The 25,339-nt window shown below is 44.9% G+C and overlaps 1 long non-coding RNA gene across 1 annotated transcript; it reads right to left on the minus strand.

Annotated features, from left to right (window-relative positions):
• Positions 1 to 21,523: 21,523 nt before the first annotated feature.
• Positions 21,524 to 25,309, minus strand: LOC139570280 (uncharacterized). Its single transcript, XR_011674041.1, has 2 exons — positions 24,889 to 25,309; positions 21,524 to 22,232 (listed from the first exon to the last, which is right to left on the minus strand). It is a non-coding gene; the product is annotated as an uncharacterized lncRNA (long non-coding RNA).
• Positions 25,310 to 25,339: the final 30 nt, after the last annotated feature.

Raw genomic sequence — 25,339 nt, forward strand, 5'->3', positions numbered from 1 at the left:
TATAAGGACCAACATCACATGCACACTTTCAGTGAGCACAGGGAGCAGCAAAACGACATCACCTCATCCAAAAAAACATGGCAGAAATTGGATGAGTATAAAATCAAAGTACAGTATGATGATGGGCAGAAACTGCTTCTCCAATAGAAATCTCAGATCACGCTTGTAGGTGATGTGACTTTGGCTAGCTAAGCTCATGCGCAGAAATAAGTCATACCTACACATGCCTACTTGTTAACAAAATTAAGAAAGTTTTCTTTAAAATTATTCATAAATATTATCCTGCCAACCACTATATGAAGAAGTTTAAGAAAAACTAACTCAAATTGTACCTTTTGTAATGACCACCCAGAAACGGTGTCGCATCTTTTTTGGCATTTATTCATGTAAGGAAACTGGCAAGACATCAGTAGATTTATACACTGCTCAAAAAAATAAAGGGAACACTTAAACAACACAATGTAACTCCAAGTCAATCACACTTCTGTGAAATCAAACTGTCCAATTAGGAAGCAACACTGATTGACAATAAATTTCACATGCTGTTGTGCAAATGGAATAGACAAAAGGTGGAAATTATAGGCAATTAGCAAGACACCCCCAAAAAAGGAGTGATTCTGCAGGTGGTGACCACAGACCACTTCTCAGTTCCTATGCTTTCTGGCTGATGTTTTGGTCACTTTTGAATGCTGGCGGTGCTCTCACTCTAGTGGTAGCATGAGACGGAGTCTACAACCCACACAAGTGGCTCAGGTAGTGCAGTTCATCCAGGATGGCACATCAATGCGAGCTGTGGCAAAAAGGTTTGCTGTGTCTGTCAGCGTAGTGTCCAGAGCATGGAGGCGCTACCAGGAGACAGGCCAGTACATCAGGAGATGTGGAGGAGGCCGTAGGAGGGCAACAACCCAGCAGCAGGACCGCTACCTCCGCCTTTGTGCCAGGAGGTGCACTGCCAGAGCCCTGCAAAATGACCTCCAGCAGGCCACAAATGTGCATGTGTCTGCTCAAACGGTCAGAAACAGACTCCATGAGGGTGGTATGAGGGCCCGACGTCCACAGGTGGGGGTTGTGCTTACAGCCCAGCACCGTGCAGGACGTTTGGCATTTGCCAGAGAACACCAAGATTGGCAAATTCGCCACTGGCGCCCTGTGCTCTTCACAGATGAAAGCAGGTTCACACTGAGCACATGAGCACATGTGACAGACGTGACAGAGTCTGGAGACGCCGTGGAGAACGTTCTGCTGCCTGCAACATCCTCCAGCATGACCGGTTTGGCGGTGGGTCAGTCATGGTGTGGGGTGGCATTTCTTTGTGGGGCCGCACAGCCCTCCATGTGCTCGCCAGAGGTAGCCTGACTGCCATTAGGTACCGAGATGAGATCCTCAGACCCCTTGTGAGACCATATGCTGACACATGCACATTTGTGGCCTGCTGGAGGTCATTTTGCAGGGCTCTGGCAGTGCACCTCCTTGCACAAAGGCGGAGGTAGCGGTCCTGCTGCTGGGTTGTTGCCCTCCTACGGCCTCCTCCACGTCTCCTGATGTACTGGCCTGTCTCCTGGTAGCGCCTCCATGCTCTGGACACTACGCTGACAGACACAGCAAACCTTTTTGCCACAGCTCGCATTGATGTGCCATCCTGGATGAACTGCACTACCTGAGCCACTTGTGTGGGTTGTAGACTCCGTCTCATGCTACCACTAGAGTGAGAGCACCGCCAGCATTCAAAAGTGACCAAAACATCAGCCAGGAAGCATAGGAACTGAGAAGTGGTCTGTGGTCACCACCTGCAGAATCACTCCTTTTTTGGGGGTGTCTTGCTAATTGCCTATAATTTTCACCTTTTGTCTATTCCATTTGCACAACAGCATGTGAAATTTATTGTCAATCAGTGTTGCTTCCTAAGTGGACAGTTTGATTTCATAGAAGTGTGATTGACTTGGAGTTACATTGTGTTGTTTAAGTGTTCCCTTTATTTTTTTGAGCAGTGTAATTAAACACATTTATGAAGATTTTACACTATTGTGCGGAGGTGTACTGCTTGGATTCATTACCTACAATAAAATTGTTTCAACTTATTTCTATGTAATTCATTTCATTCTTTTGGCCAAATTCATATTCACAAATGCAAATTTACAAACAGAACACCACATTTTCATACCTTACAAAAAGAAATTGAACTATTGTAAGACAAATACTCTAACAAAAAAGTTCTTATAATTCTAAGTGTATGTCCCTTAAGGTCCTTGTGTAATGTGATATTGTACCCCCTAGCCCAATTGTCCTTTGTATATTATTTATATATACTTATGTTCCCCCATGTACTTTCTGTATTGATTTAAAGAAAAAAAAGAATCGGGTCTAACGGTAGTCTAGTGCCGAACTACACATGTGCAGGCCATCAAATCAAAGGCACTCAATATAAAGTTGTTTTTGACTCAAATGAAAACGTGTCAGTTTGTCACTTTCACGAGGTTGGAGTAATAACATGTTCAACTACTTAAAGACATTATCTACGTGTATATGCGCAGCAGTAATTTGATATTAAAGATTATGTAATAGTCATGGAAACACCTTACTCTGTATGGACAAAATCGAAGTAAGCATACGCTGATTTAAACACCTGGTTTTCTGAGCAATATTTTGAATTATTAGGACATGTAAACACCTTAATCAGCGTTCCAGCTGTGTATTTGATCTGCTCATTTGCTAGCACCAGCCAAGCCAGCCTCCCTCTTTGGTGCACCCTATACAATTGCAATCAGTTGTCGATTATATCGACTATCATCAGAAATCAAGCGATATGAATCAGACATATATCAACGTTTCATATCGTGGTGTAGATGTACTGTAGATCGAATTGCACTCAATACATTTTCTTCCCTATTATGGGTCATATTAGCGGGCTATCCCGTGGTTAGCGCGAGGGAATGTATTGTAATGAAACAGGCAGGGAGCAGGTCTCGAACCCTGGATCTTCTAGCTCGAAGTTCAGCGCGCTATCGACTGTGCCGCAAAAGCATGCTCAATCGGCAGAGTCGATATCCGCGCTTATAAAGCCAGGGTCGTTACACTACTCCCTCCCAGTGTTGCCAACTCCTCAGTAAGGAGAGTAGCTATTGGCTGTCCTAAAAGTAGCTAAATGACGTCATCGCCTAATTTGCATCATTGGCCATGTAATTGTGATGGACGCTGTAGGAGAGAGGAATAACGTTGTGGGAGAGACAAAAAGTGAGCAAAAAACACCCTAAATATGTTTAGAACTACAAATGAGCAAGCTGCAGAGATTGGCACACACAGCGAATAAGAACCAGATATTTGAGGCCATACTCCTCCTTCAGCACTTTATGGATTTTATTGTTAATCCCCGTCATAACAGAGGCATTGTCAGTCCCTATCCCCAGGAGTTTCTTTTTTAAGACACCGCTTCGAGGAAAGCCACAACAGCATGGGCTATAGATTTGGCATCTCCTCCCTCCAACTCAACAAGCCCCAGAAATGTTGATACAATTGACCTTCTAGCCCGATGTCCAGCGCACTATCGACTGTTCCGCAAAAGCATGCTCAAGCGGCAGAGTCGATATCTGCGCTTATAAAGCCAAGGTCGTTACAGTATGCTTCTTAGAAGTAGTTTTCACTTACACACGTTATACAGTGGGGAGAACAAGTATTTGATACACTGCCGATTTTGCAGGTTTTCCTACTTACAAAGCATGTAGAGGTCTGTAATTTTTATCATAGGTACACTTCAAGTGTGAGACGGAATCTAAAACAAAAATCCAGAAAATCACATTGTATGATTTTTAAGTAATTAATTTGCATTTTATTGCATGACATAAGTATTTGATACATCAGAACTTAATATTTGGTACAGAAACCTTTGTTAGCAATTACAGAGATCATACGTTTCCTGTAGTTCTTGACCAGGTTTGCACACACTGCAGCAGGGAGTTTGGCCCACTCCTCCATACAGACCTTCTCCAGATCCTTCAGGTTTCGGGGCTGTCGCTGGGCAATACGGACTTTCAGCTCCCTCCAAAGATTTTCTATTGGGTTCAGGTCTGGAGACTGGCTAGGCCACTCCAGGACCGTGAGATGCTTCTTACGGAGCCACTCCTTAGTTGCCCTGGCTGTGTGTTTCGGGTCGTTGTCATGCTGGAAGACCCAGCCACGACCCATCTTCAATGCTCTTACTGAGGGAAGGAGGTTGTTGGCCAAGATCTCGCGATACATGGCCCCATCCATCCTCCCCTCAATATGGTACAGTAGTCCTGTCCCCTTTGCAGAAAAGCATCCCCAAAGAATGATGTTTCCACCTCCATGCTTCACGGTTGGGATGGTGTTCTTGGGGTTGTACTCATCCTTCTTCTTCCTCCAAACACAGCGAGTGGTTTAGACCAAAAAGCTCTATTTTCTGTCTCATCAGACCACATGACCTTCTCCCATTCCTCCTCTGGATCATCAAGATGGTCATTGGCAAACTTCAGACGGGCCTGGACATGCGCTGGCTTGAGCAGGGGGACCTTACGTGCGCTGCAGGATTTTAATCCATGACGGTGTAGTGTGTTACTAATGGTTTTCTTTGAGACTGTGGTCCCAGCTCTCTTCAGGTCATTGACCAGGTCCTGCCGTGTAGTTCTGGGCTGATCCCTCACCTTCCTCATGATCATTGATGCCCCACGAGGTGAGATATTGCATGGAGCCCCAGACCGAGGGTGATTGACCGTCATCTTGAACTTCTTCCATTTTCTAATAATTGCGCCAACAGTTGTTGCCTTCTCACCAAGCTGCTTGCCACTGTATGTCCGAACTCAGAATCAAAAATTCTTCCCAATGATTGCCGATTTTCTGCATTTCAGAGGGTCATCAGTAGCCTGATTTCAGATGTGTCCATGTAAACAGGATTATTAGGGAAATCATTCTTCTTTGCGAAGCATGTAAATATTTGTATTATTTACATTTGATTATTTATTATTTATTATATTATATTAATCTGACTATCCACAATAATCATATTATTGTATGTAACCATGCTCGTTTTCTCGAATCTAGGTTGTGCCTTTAGATTGAGAAAATTAACAATTAAGGAATAATTTTTCACTTCTGTCATTGATTTCTCAAACCCCTGGCCTGCTTCGCAAGCCCCTCGGAAGTCTTTGTTGCCTCTGGGTTTATAAACTCTGATAAAATGTTCAACTTTCTGCTGTGAGTGATGAAAAAAAAAGTCAGCCTGAGCAAAAATTATTTTAATAATTCAATGTATGTTTTGTGCACAAAGGTGACGACTTAAGTGTCTTATTATGAATTTTCAAATTCATACGGAAATAGTATTTCTGGGCCGGTCGTCAGTTAAACTGCTGTACCGAAGCGTAACAGTCGAAACCGTGCCTCTAGACTGGAACTCTGGCCCCTTGGACCGCTCTAACTATGAAAATAAATGTCATTAAAATATGAAAGGCAGTTGGGAAGAGGCAAGATCAGGTGGGACCACAGCTAATAAGAGAGCAGATACCCGTGTGAACGACTGGCACAACTCCTATATAAAGTGTTTTTTTAACTAAGTTTCCAGGATGTCACGTGTCCTACTTATATCACACTCGTAACATCCTAAGCATTACGAAACTTCTATTCGATCAAACAAGCAAATAAGTCATTCCATTTTCTGTTGACCAAATTCAACACAATTCAATTCAAAGGGCTTTATTGGCATGGGAAGCGAAGGTTATGTATGTAACCACGGTTATGTGAGCTATATGGTTCACTCCAATATATTGGTATCACTGCGCTGCGGAGGGATACATCTGAGGTGAGGATTTACAGATTTACTCCTGTGTCACGGCTGGGGTCCGCCGCTATATATAGAAGCCATGGCCGTGACACACGTTCTCTACATCATTTTGAAGCACCTCTAGCGCCGTAGAGGATTGGAGTGATCCATAAAGCTCACATAACCATGGTTACATAAGTAACCTTCGTTATGTTTCACTATATTGGATCAGTCCAATATATTGATATACCTGTACCAGATTAGTCGGTGCTAGAGAGACCTGGCCAGCCAGCGGCAAAGTCCCAGCGCGGACCGAAACGCAGGGGCTGTCAATGTGGAAGGGTGGTCAGTCCCCGGAAGGGGAGGCGTCGCCCAGGACGGCTGAACCAACCGCAGAGGGAGGTGCCACATTTATCCGTTAGTAAAGGTGCAAGAGGAAGCCCAGCTGGCCGCAGCACAGATATCAGTGAGGGGCACTCATCTCAGTAGTGCCCAGGACGCAGCCACACCTCGTCTTGAATGTGCCACCACAGATCCCAGCACTGGCCTCCCAGCCAGGCGGTATGCTGTCATAATCGTGTCCACGATCCAGTGAGAGAGCCTTTGCTTTGATAGCCCAGCCCCCAGGACTCACTCACCATAGCAGACAAAGAGCTGGTCTGTTGTTCTCACTGACTATGTGTCCACTTCACATAGGCAGCCAGTGCACGCACAGAGCACAGCATGCCGGAGGTAGGCCCAGACTCCCCTGCCACTGCCGGGGGGGTCGTAAGCATAACCTTCGGGAGGAATGAAGGGTTGAGATGGAGAAATATACTCCTCCCGCCGGGGTCCATCCGGTAGCACTCAGAACTTACCGAAAAAGCATGGCGATCACCCACCCTGTTCTTGGAAGTAATCGCCACCAAGAAAACCACCTTCATAGAGAGGTGTTTCAGGGAGGCAGACTCCAACGGTTCAAAAGGCGGTTTTGCCAAAGCTGCCAAGACCACATCCAGATTCCAGCTCGCCATTGAAAGGGTCCTAGCTGGACCCAGGCAACGAACCCTCTTCATAAACCTGGAGAACAAGGGATAGTGCCCCACAGGCCTGTCCATTCACCTCACATGGCAGGTAGATATAGCGGCCAAATACCCTCTCAGTGTCGATGCTGCCAAGCCCTCGTCCAAGCGAGACTGTAGGACATACTGCACCCCACATGACTCGAGCACAACCTCAATACCAGTGCACCAAGAGCAGAACAACCGCCAGCGCAACTGGTATGCCGCGGTTGTAGCCGGTACCCTTGCGCTCTGCATGGTGTTAAGCACTCCTGTAGTCCTAACATGGACTATTGGTGCCGTTCAGCGGCCAAGCCCACAGACTGAGGTGGTGCAATCTCCCGGCAGGTCGGGTCTCAGGGGCAGTTGCCAAGGTGTCCCAGACAACAACAAGGACAGGAGAAGGCTGATACAGGGTCATCTGAGCCAGTATGGGGCCACCAGCAGCAGACGATGCTCCGCCATCCTGGTCCTGTCCAGCACAGCCTGGATCAGGGGAAAAAGAGGGGGGAATGCGTAAAGCTCCAGCCCAATCATGAACCAGAGCATCCAAGCCCAGAGGCCCTGGTGGATCCGACATGGAGTACCACAGGGGGCAGTGTGCATTGCCCAGGGAGGCAAACAGGTCCACCTGCGCCCAACCAAACTTGTCCCACAGGTGCTGCATGACCTGGGGATGTAGGCTCCAGTCCCAAGGTGGCGGGCCCTCCCTCGAGAGCATATCCACTGCCACATTCAGGATGCCAGGTACGTGTGCTGTGTGTAGAGACGCTAGGCATCCCTGAGCCCAGAGAAGGCGCTCCCGTGCCATAAGATGGATGCGGTGAGACCTCAGGCCACCCTGATGGTTGATGTAAGCCACCCTGATGGTTGGTGTTGTCCGTTCTCACCAGGATATGTCTTCCCTTCAGATGTGGAAGGAAAGACCACAGAGCCAGCAGTACAACTCAGAACTCTAGTGTGTTGGTGTGCCTGCCGCTCCAAGGGGGTAGCCAACAGCCGCTGGCTGACCTGCCCTTGGTCACACCGATCTGGGAGGCGTCTGTGCTGACCAGCTCCCGGCGGCACATCCTCAGCATCTCCACCCCACTTGAGAGAAAGGAGCGACAGCGCCACCTCAACAATGCCCTGAGGCACTGTGCGGTCACCAGCAGCTGGCGGTGACGGTGGCGCTTCGTGTGCAGCCGGTGGGAGTTGAACCACCGCTGAAGAGGCCAGAGATGGAACAGGCCCAGGGGAAATCAGCAACAAGGCCACCGTCAGCAAGCCCAACAGGCGTTGGCAGGTCAAGGCGGATACCACCCACCCCTGCTGAAAGTGGTCGAGACAAGATCAGATCACCTGAACCCTTCTGGTGAGCAGGTGTGCTCTCATGAGGACCGAGTCCAATGCCCAGCCTGCCGATGTGGGTCAGGAGCATGTCTCTGTCTGACAGGACCAGGGTCCTGGACGGGGTACAAATCAGCCAGGTAATTGAGGATCAACAATCCTCGGGACTTGAAAGGTGCCAGGACAACGTCCAAGCACTTTGTGAAAGTGCGGGGTGCCAAGGAGAGGCCAAAGGGAAGAACCATGAATTTGTAAGCCGTCCCTTGAAAGCAAAAATCGGAGGTACTGCAAATAAGCTGGGTGATCATGGAAGTACGCATCCCTCAGGTCCAGCGTCACGGCCTGCAACACACAGGCTTGGGACAGCATGTGGAACCTTAGTACCTTCAAGTATCCATTGAGGTTGCGTAGGTCCAGAATCGGTTGAAACCCTCCGTCTCTTTTTGGGACCACAAAATAGGTGGAATAGAACCCACCTAGCTGTTCTGATGTCTTGATCCTGCAGATGGCACCCTTGTCCAGGAGTGAGTAGATCTCCAGCCGCAGGGTTTTCTTCAGGGGGTCGGCCACCGTGGTGACACAAAGGCCCCTGAAGGACTGTGGCCGGCACTGGAATTGGAGTCGGTACCCCTCGAACATTGTGAGTACCCCCCTTTGCCCTTTGAGACCGGGAGAAGATGACGTGGGTGTGTTATGGGTCCTGCCGGGGCCTGCCTCTCCTCTGGCACCCTGAGCACCTGGGTCCCCCAGGCACGTCCCTATGGTGGTGACGGTTGACCCCATCACACCTGTCATAAATGGAAGCCATAACCTCAGCCAAGCCAACAAGGCCACAGAGCAGGGGTCCGATGCACCGGGAGAGCTTATGTCGTGACCTGCTTGGAGGAATAGGAACCCGATGAGGGATAAATTACCCAGTACCTCTAATTATTTTTAAATGGGGAAGACCTGTGTGGGAAAAAACAGGCTGTTGCTTCATCGCACGCTGTGCCTCTCCCCGCTGTCGTCCCTTAGCACAAGGCGATGGGGCAGGAGAGGGACCCCAGCGTCATTCGGGTGCAGGTGGGTGGCGACAGTCCGTCTGCCTTGGACCCAAGGCCTGAGGAGGTGTTAAGAAAAATTTTGAAAATAAAAGTAACAAATAATTAAACAGCATAAAATAACAATAGCGAGGCTATATACAGGGGGGTACCGGTACAGAGTCAATGTGCGGCTGCACCGGTTAGTCGAGGTAATTGAGGTAATATGTACATGTACGTAGGTAGAGTTAAAGTGACTATGCATAGATAATAAACAGAGTAGCAGCAGCGTAAAAGAGGGGTCTGGGTAGCCCTTTGATTAGCTGTTCAGGAGTCTTATGGCTTGGGGGTAGAAGCTGTTAAGAAGTCTTTTGAACCTAGACTTGGCACTCCGGTCTATGACTAGGATGGCTGGAGTCTTTGACAATTGTTAGAGCCTTCCTCTGGCACTGCCTGGTATCGAGGTCCTGGATGGCAGGAAGCTTGGCCCCAGTGATACACTGAGCTGTACACACTACCCTCTCCTCTGTAGTGCCTTGCGGTCGGAGGCCGAGCAGTTGCCATACCAGGCAGTGATGCAACCAGTCAGGATGCTCTCGATGTTGCAGCTGTAGAACATTTTGAGGATCTGAGGACCCATGCTAAATCTTCTCAGTCTCCTGAGGGGGAATAGGCTTTTTCATGCTCTCCTCACGACTGTCTTACTGTGTTTGGACCATGATAGTTTGTTGGTGATGTGGACACCAAGGAACTTGAAGCTCTCAACCTGCTTCACTGCAGCCCCGTAGATGAGAATGGGGGCGTGCTCGGTCCTTCTTTTTCTGTAGTCCACAATCATCGCCAGGTTGTTGTCCTGGCACCACACGGCCAGCTCTCTGACCTCCTCCCTATAGGCTGTCTCGTCGTTGTCGGTGGTCAGGCCTACCATCAATAATTTTATCAAATGTATTTACATACATCAGCTGATGTCACAAAGTGCTGTACAGAAACCCAGCCTAAAACCCCAAACAGCAAGCAATGCAGGTGTAGAAGCACGGTGGCTTGGAAAAACTCCCTAGAAAGGCCAGAACCTAGGAAGAAACCTAGAGAGGAACCAGGCTATGAGGGGTGGCCAGAGATTATAACAGAACATGGCCAAGATGTTAAAATGTTCATAGATGATCAGTAGGGTCAAATAATAATAATCACAGTGGTTGTAGAGGGTGCAACAGGTCAGCACCTCTGGAGTAAATGTCAGTTGGCTTTTCATAGCTGATCATTCAGAGCATCTCTACCGCTCCTGCTGTCTCTAGAGAGTTGAAAACAGCAGGTCTGGGACAGGTAGCACGTCCGGTGAACAGGTCAGGGTTCCATAGCCGCAGGCAGAACAGTTGAAACTGGAGCAGCAGCACTACCAGGTGGACTGGGGACAGCAAGGAGTCATCAGGCCAGGTAGTCCTGAGGCATGGTCCTAGGGCTCAGGTCCTCCAGTTCGGCCCGCCTTTTCCTGTAGTCCACGATCAGCTCCTTTGTCTTGCTCACATTGAGGGAAAGGTTGTGGTCCTGGCACCACACTGCCAGTTCTCTGACCTCCTCCCTATAGGCCGTCTCATCGTTGTCGGTGATCAGGCCTACCACTGCTGTGTCATCAGCTAACTTAATGATGGTGTTGGAGTCGTGTTTGGCCACACAGTCGTGGGTAAACAGGGAATACAGGAGGTGACTAAGTACACACCCCTGAGGGGCCCCAGTGTTAAGGATCAGCGTGGCAGAAGTGTTGTTGCCTACCACCTGGGGGCAGCCCGTCAGGAAGTCCAGGATCCAGTCCTTAGCTTAGTGATGAGCTTTGTGGGCACTATGGTGTTGAATGCTGAGCTGTAGTCAATGAACAGCATTCTCACATAGGTGTTCCTTTTGTCCAGGTGAGAAAGGGCAGTGTGGAGTGCGATTGAGATTGTGTCATCTGTGGATCTGTTGGGGCGGTATGGGATTGGAGTGGGTCTAGGGTGTCCGGGAGGATGCTGTTGAGGTGAGCCATGACATGCGTTTCAAAGCACTTCATGTCTACCAACTTGAGTTCCACTGGGAGGTAATTATTTAGACAGGTTACCTTCGCTTCCGCGCATGCTTTGAGTATACGTCCTGTTAAAATCCGTCTGGCCCAGCGGCTTTGTGAATGTTGACCTCTTTAAAGGTTTTGTTCACAACGGCTACCTAGAGCGTTATCACAGTCATCCAGAACAGCTGGTGTTCTCGTGCATGCTTTAGTGTTGCTTGCCTCGAAGCGAGCATAGGATTTGCCCTTTAAACAGCGGCATATTATCAAGATATCCGCGTCCCCAACAAAAGGGTAAACATTAGACCTATAACAAATGCAGCATATGGCATTTCTTTTCCACATGTAAATAGCACTTTTCAGTAGTGCTCAAAGCATGCCATTCCATGAGCGCAGGATTTATTTTTCAACTCGAATCAATGAGCCCAATCTGTCCTCCATGACAACAAAATCATAAACAACAGAGTAGGGCTGGCTAATAAGTCCTTAGTTTTGGGGTCATGCGCAGGTAAAACAATTTGGCTAATCTATAATGCCAGCCAGTCCAATAAATGCTATACCCCTTGATCTTCAAGAATAGGACTTGGAAATATGGAATTCTGATAGACTTTGGTTTTTAATGTAAAGATATAATTTAATAGTATTATTATATGTAGTAGAAAGCGATGGGTTAGAATAAGCCTACATAACCAACCCATAAAGTAAAATTAAACATCCATACATGGCCAGCAATGTAAACTTTAACATTGATTTATCCTGCAATAGATGACGTTCAATTGGTAAAATAAATGTTTTACTTCTTCTAATGCCTCTTAAAACTTCTTATGGCTGCAATCCCGTTAACGGGATCGATATGACAACAGCCAGTGAAAGTGCAGGGCGCCAAATTCAAACAGAAATCTCATAATTAAAATTGCTCAAACATACAAGTATCTTATACCATTTTAAAGGTAGTCTTGTTGTTAATCCCACCACAGTGTCCAATTTCAAAAAGGCTTTACAGCGAAAGCACCACAAACGATTATGTTAGGTCATCACCAAATCACAGAAAAACACAGCCATTTTCCCAGCCAAAGACAGGAGTCACAAAAAGCAGAAATAGAGATAGAATTCATCACTAACCTTTGATGATCTTCATCAGATGACACTCATAGGACTTCATGTTACACAATACATGTATGTTTTGTTCGGTAAAGTTCATATTTATATCAAAAAATCTCAGTATACATTGGCGCGTTATGTTCAGTAGTTCCAAAAACATCCGGTGATTTTGCAGAGAGCCACATCAATTTCCAGAAATACTCATAATAAACGTTGATCAAAGATCAAGTGTTATACATGGAATTTTAGATCCACTTCTCCTTAACCTCTCTAGGGTATGTGGGACGCTAACGTCCCACTTGGCCAAAAGCCAGTAAAAATGCAGCGCGCCAAATTCAAATATATTACTGTAAAAATCTATCTTTCATGAAATCACACATGAAAGACACCAAATTAAAGCTACACATGTTGTGAATCCAGCCAACATGTCTGATTTCAAAAAGGATTTACGGCGAAAGCACACCAAACGATTATGTTAGGTCAGTACATAGCCACAGAAAAACACAGCCATTTTCCCAGCCAAAGATAGGAGTCACAAAAAGCAGAAATAGAGATAAAATGAATCACTAACCTTTGATGATCTTCATCAGATGACACTCATAGGACATCATGTTACACAATACATGTATGTTTTGTTCGACAATGTGCATATTTATATCCACAAATCTCAGTTTCCATTGGCGCCATGTTCAGAAATGCCTCCAAAATATCCGGAGAAATTGAAGCGAGCCACATCAAATAACAGAAATACTCATCATAAACTTTGATGAAAGATACATGTTTTTCATAGAATTAAAGATACACTTGTTCTTCATGCAACAGCTGTGTCAGTTTTCAAAAAAACTTTACGGAAAAAGCAAACCATGCAATAATCTGAGACGGCGCTCAAATATAAACAACATTTCTCCGCCATGTTGGAGTCAACAGAAATACGAAATTACATCATACATATTCCCTTACCTTTGATGATCTTCATCAGAATGCACTCCCAGGAATCCTAGTTCCACAATAAATTGTTGTTTTGTTCGATAATGTCCATTAATTATGTCCAAGTAGCTACTTTTGCTAGCACGTTTAGTACACATGTCCAAACGCTCACGCAGGTCCCGCATAACGTCGGACGAAAACTTCAAAAAGTTATATTACAGGTCGAATAAACTTGTCAAACTAAGTAGAGAATCAATCTTCAGGATGTTGTTGTCATAAATATTCAATAATGTTCCAACCGGAGAATTCCTTTGTGTCTACAGAAGTAATGGAACGCAAGGCGATATCATGTGGAATGCGCGTGACCAGGAACTGGCTCTCTGCCAGACCACTGACTGAAACACCTCCCATCCGGCCCCACATCACAGTAGAGGCTTCATTCAACGTTCTACAGACTGTTGACATCTAGTGGAAGGCGTAGGAAATGCAAACAGATCCATATCTTACTGGGATTTGAATAGGCGATGAGTTGAAAATCGACCCGCCTCAGAATTCTCACTTCCTGTTTGGATTTCTTCTCAGGTTTTTGCCTGCCATATGAGTTCTGTTATACTCACAGACATCATTCAAACAGTTTTAGAAACTTCAGAGTGTTTTATATCAAATAATAATATGTATATATTAGCATCTGGGACAGAGTAGGAGGCAGTTCACTCTGGGCACGCTATTCATCAAAAGTAAAAATGCTGCCCCCTATACTAGAGAAGTTAATGCAACCGCTGTGTCAGATTTCAAAAAAGCTTTACGGAAAAAGCAAACCATGCAATAATCTGAGGTCGGCGCTCAGAGCCCAATCAAGACAAAAATATATCCGCCATATTGTGCAGTCAACAGAAGTCAGAAATAACATTATAAATATTCACTTACCTTTGATGATCTTCATCAGAATGCACTCCCAGGAATCCCAGTTCTACAATAAATGTTTGATTTGTTCAGTAATGTCCATCATTTATGTCCAAATAGCTACTTTTGTTAGCGCGTTTGGTAAACAAATCCAAAGTCACGAAGCGCGTTCACTTAAAGCAGACGAAATGTCAAAAAGTTCCGTAACAGTCAGTAGAAACATGTCAAACAATGTATTGAATCAATCTTTAGGATGTTTAACATAAATCTTCAATAATGTTCCAACCGGAGAATTCCTTTGTCTTCAGAAATGCGATAGAACAGAGCTCGCTCTCACATGAACGCGCATGATCAGCGCATGTTCAGGTCATGGTAGACCTTACTCAATCTCCTCTCATTCGGCCCCACTTCACAGTAGAAGCATCAGACAAGGTTCTAAAGACTGTTGACATCTAGTGGAAGCCTTAGGAAGTGCAAAATGACCCATATCCCACTGTGTATTCGATAGTCGATGAGTTGAAAACCTACAAACCTCAGATTTCCCACTTCATGGTTGGATTTTTTCTCAGGTTTTTGCCTGCCATATGAGTTCTGTTATACTCACATAAATCATTCAAACAGTTTTAGAAACTTCAGAGTGTTTTCTATCCAAATATACTAATAATATGCATATATTAGCAACTGGGACTGAGGAGCAGGCAGTTTACTCTGGGCACCTTTTCATCCAAGCTACTCAATACTGCCCCTGCAGCCATAAGAATTAAGGGGAAAGGAATCTCAAGGTAACCGAATGTAATCAGATTACATTACTGAGTTTGGGTAATCCAAAAGTTACTTTACAGATTACAATTTTAGACAACTAGTAACTGTTACGGATTACATTTAGAAAGTAACCTACCCAACCCTGAATATACACCCTCACAATAAATCCATTATTTATTTTAGTCAGGTCTAAAGAAACATGATATGAAGAAAATGTATTTCAGAAGAACAGAATATGAGTTGGCCTACTGTATGTTATTTATATGGCTATGCTCCATGCCATAGACTGTAGGCTTGTTCATTTAGCTGGCAAGATATGCTTATAAATCCTGTTCCATTATTTTATAGTAAGTGTAAAAGTGATAATTTGAAACAGGTCCTATATGCTAGATTTAGTTATATCTACCACTGTTGTGTCATCGGCAAACTTGATGATGGTGTTGGAGTCGTGCCTGGCCATGCAGTCATGAGTGAACAGGAAGTACAGGAGGGGACTGAGCACGCACCCCTGAGGGGCCGCTGTGTTGAGGATCAGCGTGGCGGATGTGTTGTTTCCTACCCTTACCACCTGTGCGTGACCCGTAAGGAAGTCCAGGATCCAGTTGCAGAGGGAGGTGTTTAGTCCCAGGGTCCTTAGCTTAGTGATGAGCTTTGAGGGCACCATTGTGTTGAAGGCTGAGCTGTAGTCAGTGAATAGCATTCTCACATGGCAGGGTGAAAGTATTTTTATGATAGCAGGGTGGAGATGACCACTTGTGGAAAGTGACCTGCTGGACCTGCTGGGCCCTCAGGTCATTTGTGCTCATGTGAATTATGATGTGGCTGGGAACCTAGTCTGTCCTTTGACAACAGCTCCAGGGCATGCCTATTGATGAATGATGGTGCAGACAGAGATGGTCGCCTCACTTTGAGTTCTTAGGAAACTATGCAGTATTTTGTTTATGTATTATTTCTTACATTGTTACCCCAGGAAATCTTAAGTCTTATCACATACAGCCGGGAAGAACTATTGGATATAAGAGCAACGTCAACTTACCAACATTACGACCAGGATTACGACTTTCCCGATATGGATCCTCTGTTCGGACCACCACCCAGGACAATAGATCTAATTCCAGTAGTCGACCCAAAACAACGGTGCCGCAGAAGGGGCAGACGAAGCGGCCACCTGGTCAGGCTCCGTAGACGTGCACATCACCCACCGCTCCCGAGTATACTACTCGCCAATGTCCAGTCTCTTGGCAACAAGGTAGATGAAATTCGAGCAAGGGTTGCCTTCCAGAGAGACATCAGAGATTGTAACATTCTCTGTTTCACGGAAACATGGCTCTCTTGGGATATGTTGTCGGAATCGGTTCAGCCACCGGGCTTCTCCATGCATCGCGCCGACAGAGATAAACATGTCTCTGAGAAGAGGAAGGGCGGGGGTGTATGCTTCATGATTAACGACTCATGGTGTAATCATAAGAACATACAGGAACTCAAGTCCTTCTGCTCACCCGACCTAGAATTCCTTACAATCAAATGCCGGCCATTTTACCTACCAAGAGAATTCTCGTCAGTTATAGTCACAGCTGTGTACATTCCTCCTCATGCAGACACCAAGATGGCCATCAAGGAACTTCACTGGACTATATGCAAACTGGAAACCATATATCTTGAGTCTGCATTTATTGTAGCTGAGGATTTTAACAAAGCAAATTTGAGAACAAGGCTACCTAAATTCTACCAGCATATTGATTGTGCTACGCGCATGGGCAATACCCTCGACCAATGCTACTCTAACTTCCGCGATGCATACAAAGCCCTCCCCCGCCCTCCCTTCGGAAAATCTGACCACGACGCCATCTTGTTCCTACTGTCTTATAGGCAGAAACTCAAACAGGATGTACCATTGAAGAGAACCATTCAACGCTGGTAAGACCAATCGGAAGCCACACTTCAAGATTGTTTTTATCACACGGACTGAAATATGTTCCGGTCAACCTCAGAGAACAACATCGACCTATACGCTGATTCGATGAGTGTGTTTATAAAGAAGTGCATTGGAGATATTGTACCCACTGTGACTATTAAAACCTACCCTAACCAGAAACTGTGGATGGATGGCGGCATTCTGGAAGCGCGCTGCACAGCATTTAACCATGGAAAGAGGTCTGGGAATATGACTGAATATAAACAGTGTAGTTATTCCCTCCGCAAGGCAATCAAACAAGAAAAATGCCAGTACAGGGACAAGGTGGAGTCGCAATTCAATGGCTCAGAAACGAGATGTACGTGGCAGGGTCTACAGGAAATCACGGACTCCAAAAAGAAAACCAGCCACGTGACAGACATCGACGTCACGCTTCCAGACAAACTAAACACCTTCCTTGCCCGCTTTGATCACACGGACTGGAATATGTTCCGGTCAACCTCAGAGAACAACATCGACCTATACGCTGATTCGATGAGTGTGTTTATAAAGAAGTGCATTGGAGATGTTGTACCCACTGTGACTATTAAAACCTACCCTAACCAGAAACTGTGGATGGATGGCGGCATTCTGGAAGCGCGCTGCACAGCATTTAACCATGGAAAGAGGTCTGGGAATATGACTGAATATAAACAGTGTAGTTATTCCCTCCGCAAGGCAATCAAACAAGAAAAATGCCAGTACAGGGACAAGGTGGAGTCGCAATTCAATGGCTCAGAAACGAGATGTACGTGGCAGGGTCTACAGGAAATCACGGACTCCAAAAAGAAAACCAGCCACGTGACAGACATCGACGTCACGCTTCCAGACAAACTAAACACCTTCCTTGCCCGCTTTGAGGATAATACAGTTCCACCGTCACGGCCTGCAAACAAGGACTCCACCCCCCCTTCTCCATGGCTGACGTGAGTAAAACATTTAAATGTGTTAACCCTCGCAAGGTTGCAGGCCCAGATGGCATCCCTAGCCGCGTCCTCAGAGCATGCACAGACCAGCTGGCTGGTGTGTTTACAGACATATTCAATCGCTCCCTATCCCAGTCTATTGTCCCCACATGCTTCAAGATGGCTACCATTGTTCCTGTACCCAAGAAGGCAAAGATAACTGAATTAAATGACTACCGCCCCAACAGGTCCACAGGCGACGCAATCGCCATCACGCTGCACACTGCCCTATCCCATCTGGACAAAAGGAATACCTATGTAAGAATGCTGTTCATTGACTACAGCTCAGCATTCAACACCATAGTACCCTCCAAGCTCATCATCAAGCTGGAGGCCCTGGGTCTCAATCCCGCCCTGTGCAATTGGGTCCTGGACTTTGACGGTCCACCCCCAGGTGGGGATGGTAGGAAACAACATCTCCACTTCGCTGACCCTCAAGACTGTGGCCCCACAAGGGTGCGTACTCAGCCCCCTCCTGTACTCCCTGTTCACCCATGACTGCGTGGCCATGCACGCCTCAAACTCAATCATCAAGTTTGCAGACGACACAACAGTAGTGGGCTTGATTACCAACAACGACCGGACAGCCTACAGGGAGGGGGTGAGGGCACTCTGAGTGTGGTGTCAGGAAAACAACCTCTCACTCAACATCAACAAAACAAAGGAGATGATCGTGGACTTCAAAAAACAGCAGAGGGAGCACCCCCCCTATCCACATCGAAGGGACAGCAGTGGAGAAGGTGGAAAGTTTTAAGTTCCTTGGCGTACACATCACAGACAAACTGAAATGGTCCACCCACACAGACAGTGTGGTGAAGAAGGCGCAACAGCGCCTCTTTAACCTCAGGAGGCTGAAGAAATTTGGCTTATCACCCACAACCCTGACAAGCTTTTACAGATGCACAATCGAGAGCATCCTGTCGGGCTGAACCTCAACCGCAAGGCTCTCCAGAGGGTGGTGCTGTCTGCATAACGCATAACCTGGGGAAAGCTACCTGCCCTCCATGATACCTACAGCACCCGATGTCACAGGAAGGCCAAAAAGATCATCAAGGACATCAACCACCCGAGCCACTGCCTGTTCACACCGCTACCATCCAAAAGGCGAGATCAGTACAGGTGCATCAAAGCTGGGACCGAGAGACTGAAAAACAGCTTCTATCTCAAGGCCATCAGACTGCTAAACAGCAATCACTAACTCAGAGAGGCTGCTGCCTACATTGAGACCCAATCACTGGCCACTTTAATAAATGGATCAATAGTCACTTTATACAATGCCACTCTAAATAATGCCACTTTAATAATGTTTACATATCTTACATTACTCATATCACATGTATATACTGTATTTTATACCATCTATTGCACCTTTGCCATCGCTCATTCATATACTTACATGTACATATTCTCATTCACCCCTTTAGATTTGTGTGTATTAGGTAGTTGTTGGGATTTGTTAGATTACTTGTTAGACATTGCTGCACTGTTGCACTCTTCTCCTTCAGTGCTGTTAGCTGTGCCATGTGTTCCTCTCTTCTCCTTCAGTGCTGTTGGCTGTGCCATGTGTTCCTCTCTCTCCTCAAGTTCTCACCTCAGTCCGGGGTGCAGCAAGCTCTATCAGACAGCCGTCTATCTCCACCTTCAGCCCTCTGGGTCTTGTTGGGGTGGGGTGGGGGGGGGGGGGGAGGGGAGTGTGGACTCGCTCTCTGAGCTCCAAAATTACTCTCTCCATCTTTGTGAATATATCTCTCTCAACAATGGAGGATCAGTGCAGTTGTGAAACATGGGTCTGTTCAGTGATGGGGGGGGGGTGTGACTCTCCACTTGGGGCTGCTCGTCTGCTGGCCAGTTTGAGGATGAGGTGTGATTTGACTCACTCAGATGGGGAGTCCTCACCAAGAGAGAACTTTTCCTTTTGTGCGCTCTCTTTGATCTCTCCATAAAAAAACTGCTTAGTGAGCAAAAAAAATGAAAACGCTGCCTGTTGCAAAGACCCAGGTGGCAGCATAAAAACCCTGAGGGATGATGTCACAGCTGGACCCTATTGGAGAAATTGCTCTCGCTTCGCCTCTTCCTTTCTGGTTCTAATCTGTGATTTCTCGTATCCTCTCTCTTAGTCTCCTTCTCAAACCTATTGGAGAATGTCCCCCCCCCCCTCCAATGCAGTTTGACGAGGTGAGGAGAGACGGTGTAAGGAATCAATGAAAGAATAATTGAGAAAAAGCTCAAACTTGAATAACGAAAACTCCATTGAGCGTAAACTCTGCCCACTGCCTTCATCCAACATATCACATTCAAGGCCTAAACTCACCAAGGGCAGGCGAGGCGTTTGTATGATTTATTTGAAAATCCATTGTTTAGTTAAGTGATAATGCCAGAGAAGCCAGTGTTTGGAGGATGTATTGGCAAGGGTGTTGTTAGGCATGAGACGAAGTCGTTCGTTCTTAATGTTCCATTGCCATACTGGCTTGCAACGTTCTTATCCCTTGCTTGCTAGCTAGCCAACTACGGCTAACTTACAGTCATGTCAAAAAGTGCTGCCAGAATAACAGCAAAGTAGCTGCATTTGCATTTGTTTAAGCTGTTTTCTAGTGACATTTATTTGGAGACATCCATAACAATGAGCCAATGAGGCGCGATTTACCCTGGCATAGAAAATGTGCTCACTCGTCAGGACACTGTTGTTCAGAGGAGCTAACTAACAACACAGCAACACAATCACTTCAAACTGAAGCTGGAAAGACTGCAAATTAGCTGTGTTTTGTTTGACCATTTTTTAAAATTTACATTTGTATATATCCATAAAAATGATGCCAGCTGATTCATGATTTCGACTGGCTGAGAAACAGTGCCTGCCTGCCTGTCTGTCCTGTCCCGACACATTCATTACTAGTACAGGACAGCAGGAGATCAAATGTTGCAAATGTTGGAGACAGACAGCAAGGTTTATACAAACCTCCGCTGTTGAAAACAAAATGTTAGTCTAAAATAAATGAGATAATGTCTAGATGCTTTTTATAGTGGAGATTAAGTTTATAAATTGCCTGGCTGGGCTGATGAGACAGTGGATTGCGTAAATAGGCATTTTAATGTCATAGACTTAGCTGGTGGCAAATTGTTGAATAGACACCAGCTGGAATGTTTTAACCAATCAGCATTCAGGATTTGACCCACCGTTGTATAAAATTATAATAACCCAACCGAAGCCTGGCGGGCGGGTTGTCTGCTTTGACGCCTCACTCAATTAGAACGTGTCTATTTTGGCGTTTTATCGCTGGCGCTGTAGTCACACAAAATAATACAAACGTCAGTATTCACTTATTTGTCTAGCTCAATTGTAAGAGGTAGCTATGGGTTGAGGCTTTACCATACATGCTAAATTAGCAATATAAATTATACCAGTTCATCCACGTATGTTAACACCATATCGCTATCAGCAAAGATGTGGACTATCCTGCTAGCATACAGTCACTGCTCTGCCGGTCCCGTCCTTACTACCCGCCCACTTCTGGTGAGTTTTTCGCTTCATAGCCCTCGAAACAGTGCTGCCCTAAGAACGCAGCTGAACATTTAGTCACCACTGCCCCCTGGTGGATAACAGTTGTACTTGCAAATTGAACAAAATTATACAAAAACTACACCAAAGTAATGGTTTCCATTCTAGATTAGGACGTCATTTCATAATTCTTATTGGTAAAGGCAAAGATAACATTTACCACCATTCCCCTCATGTTTTTTTTATTTAAATCCAGCAATCATACATTTCGGAGGTTGAATTCCCTCTCCGTGGGTACAACTAACAAGTGGATAGTCTATTCTGATTAAACATCATGATTGGCTGTACAATTAATTATGACTACTGTAAGCTACTTCACAGCTGTACCCAATTATCATCATGGGACAAAAATGTGATGCTCCGCTCTTTAAACAAATATTACATTGTAGTGAAGTTGCAGCAGCAAACCAAAAAGTGTACCCACTCCCCAAACACCTTATTGCCGTTCAGTTCTTTCTTTGACAAGAAGAGGACCTCTTCATGGACATCTCATTGGACAATTTAGAGCTCCACGAAAACATTAAGCTAGATGAATGAATAACCACAATGAAAGCCTTCACGTGAATGATGCTCTTGTCGTGACATTACTTATTCTCTGCTCCTCTGTCCTGTCTACTTGTTTGCTAAAAGATTCCCTCACTGAAAATGGCCTGTATTGTACAACCCCCAGCAACCCCACCAAAGGGATGCTGTCATTCGGTCTGTCCAGCTCAGTGTCTGTTGTGCCCAGTGGGTCGAGGTTCATCGTGGCTTCTTCTTCTCTGCTAACTCCTCCATCTGCCTCTTCCTCATCTCCAGCACCTCCATCAGCTTGGCATCATTCTTAGCACGCTCCTGAGCCCTCATCTCTGCTAGGTCCTCAAAGAATCGGTGTCTGTAGAAGGTATACAATGTAATTACACACACACAATTAAAGTCGCACGCTATATAAGTGCCTAGTAATTTATTGGGTAAACGTTTCATCATCACAGAAGGCAGTGTGATGCCGAAACGTTGGTGGTTGACCCAATAAATTACTGGGAGCTTATATAGTGTGCGACTCATTTTTTTTTATAGCCTACAGTTTACTCGCCGTTAGTCAGCACCTCTACTAACTTTTTGTGTGTGCATTCATGCTTTTCACCAACACATTCATAGACGCCAATTGCCTTTACCGCCTATTGATTTCTTCCCGGGGGACTTCTGTTAAGAGCCCCGACCCTCGGTCTGAACGTGAACATGCATTGCTTGTGGTGAAGTTTTGGAAACATAAGGAAAGTATCTTTCATATCAGCAAGAAATCATTTCAATTACTACACACCTTTATAGCGTTTTGGTACTCCATTCATAGACACTAAGTGCCCGATTTCCGATTTAGGAAATTACGCCTTTCCTATGCACTTCTCAGTAGTTTGTATTCAGACTTAGATTATGAAGTTGCGTAATGCTGAACAAACGTAATTCAGCAGCTGAAAACCCTCCCACTTGCTGGCCAGTCGATTTTCTTGTGGAGTTTTCGTTCAATAGGGTTTTCAGTACATTTATTTTAAGGCATCCCTTTAAATACAGTGTACCTTTAATTAGAATTTTGATGACAGACTAGAAGACATCAAGAGAACCGGTTCAGAAAATAGGGATCAATGAAAGAATTCCCTCTATGCATCTTCAGCTCCATTTCAACACCAACGGGTAGATTTAAAAAAAACTCTGATTTTGTAGATTATTTAGGCAAATGTTAGGGTTAGGAAAGGTACATACGAATCATTAAAAAAATACAGTTTGAGAGCCTTTAGGCACAACCAATATTGATGAATAAAAACAATACAGTGGTTTGATTTATCCTGAAAGTTGTCATATTCAAGTTCAATCCATAAAATACTAGAAGGTGGGGAAAAAAGTGTACAATGGGGGTTGAACAATAGTACTAAAAATCGACCCTAATTATCACCACAGGTGCAATGATCTGTGAGCTGCTCTGACAGCTGATGCTTGAAGTTAGTGAGGGAGATGAGTCTCCAGATTCAGTGATTTTTGTTGTACACCTTTTCTATGCATATACTGTCCATAATGGGTATACACAACCTCATATACATTATTATTTATATTCCCGGACTCTGACACTGCTCGTTGTAATAATTCTATATCTCTTAATTCCTTTTTTCTTTTTTGGAATTGCGTGTATTGTTAGGTATTACTGCACTGTTGGAGCTAGGAACATAAGCATTTTGCTACACCCACAATAACACTGCAAAATATGTGTATGTGACCAATAAAATGGTATTGATTTGACAAATGTGTTGTCACTGAACAATACTGTTGGCTGAAACTGTGCTAAAATCGGTTAAAAACCTCTACAGGATTGGTGTCCCCCCCAGCGGGACGGTTGAGCTAACGAGCACTAATGTGATTAGCATGAGGTTGTAAGTAACAAGAACATAGACGTATCTGATATGGGCAGAAAGCTTAAATTCTTGTTAATCTGTCCAATTTACAGTAGCTATTACAGTGAAAGAATACCATGCTATCATTTGAGTGCACAATTATGAACTTAAATGTTTTAATAAACTAATTAGGCACATTTGGGCAGACTTGATACAACATTTTGAACAGAAATGCAATGGTTCATTGGACCAGTCTAAAACGTTGCACATACACTGCTGTCACCTAGTGGCCAAAATCTAAGTTGCGCTTAAGGTGGAATAATACTTTGGACTTTCTCTTGCATTTCAAAGATGGAACAACAAAAAAAGCATGTTTTTTTGTTAGTATTATCTTTGACCAGATCTAATGTGTTACATTCATTTCACATTTCCACAAACTTCAAAGTGTTTCCTTTCAAATGGTATCAGGAATATGTATATCCTTGCTTCAGGTCCTGAGCTACAGGAGGTTAGATTTGGGTATGTCGTTTTAGGCGAAAATTGGGAAAAAAAAGGGTCCAATCCTTAAGCTTTAGTAACCGTATATTTTGCATTCGTGAAATTATTTTTGTGATTTCAAAGTAGAGGGCTTTATGTTTCTGTAATCATACCACCATTGAAAATCAATTCACGTTAAGTTGGATTCACGTTTGGAGGCGAATTGGCTCCTCTAAACAGAACATGTCATGTCCTTGGACTATAAGGCTCCTTTAGTCCATTATTGGGCTAGCGTTTCACTAGATTATTATTACACATTCACTATTGGCAGTCGAACAGACATTGGCAATACACCATTAAGCACTAGATAGGGGTCCAAAGACATGTTCAACCACCTCTGACAAAAATGGGCAGTCAGTCATAAGTAAATTAAATTGTGTCATTGAATTACGTTTTTAGGATGAATTCAGAATTGACATAATCTAATGCAGTATTTCCCTGCAAATAGGACAACACAGACAGGTTACTAAGTGAAAACAAATCATATTCTATGGACACAGAACTGCAGCTCCATTTAGGTTGTGGTGTGGAGAGCAAGTATAGACCGTCTATAGTTAATAGGTCATTGATTGCCCTTTACCAGATAGAATACAGCTACATAGCTAGCTAGAAACATTAATGAAAGGGGATCACCTGTTGAAGAAAGCAGTGGCCAGTCCCACGATTAATGTTCCAAATAAAATTGGTTTTGTAAGGCGCTTTATGGCAGACAGTTGATGTTGCTTCATGGTAGACAACAACCACGACGAGACTTGTCCGAAATTTTGCAAAATTAGTAATTGTTGTCCGTCAAAATATTCTTATTCCACTAGTATCTCACAACAACTGTACCGTGACCTCCCCAAGAACGCAAAAGATGCACAGTACAACGACTTCCGCCGGATCACCCCTCCCTTCATTACGAAACACGTTGGTTAAATCAAATGAATCTTGTGAGAGTTTAAATAAACTATTTAAATTATAAAGTATACAAGTTTACACAGTTGTCACGCATTCACAAATAAAGTAAAACAGCAGGAATATCCTCCTCCTAGAAAGCCATTTATGTGGAACCAATTACATTATGGACCGTGTCCTGGTGGGG

Source organism: Salvelinus alpinus, chromosome 3 (genome assembly GCF_045679555.1).
Source record: "Salvelinus alpinus chromosome 3, SLU_Salpinus.1, whole genome shotgun sequence".
Lineage (NCBI taxonomy): Eukaryota > Metazoa > Chordata > Actinopteri > Salmoniformes > Salmonidae > Salvelinus > Salvelinus alpinus.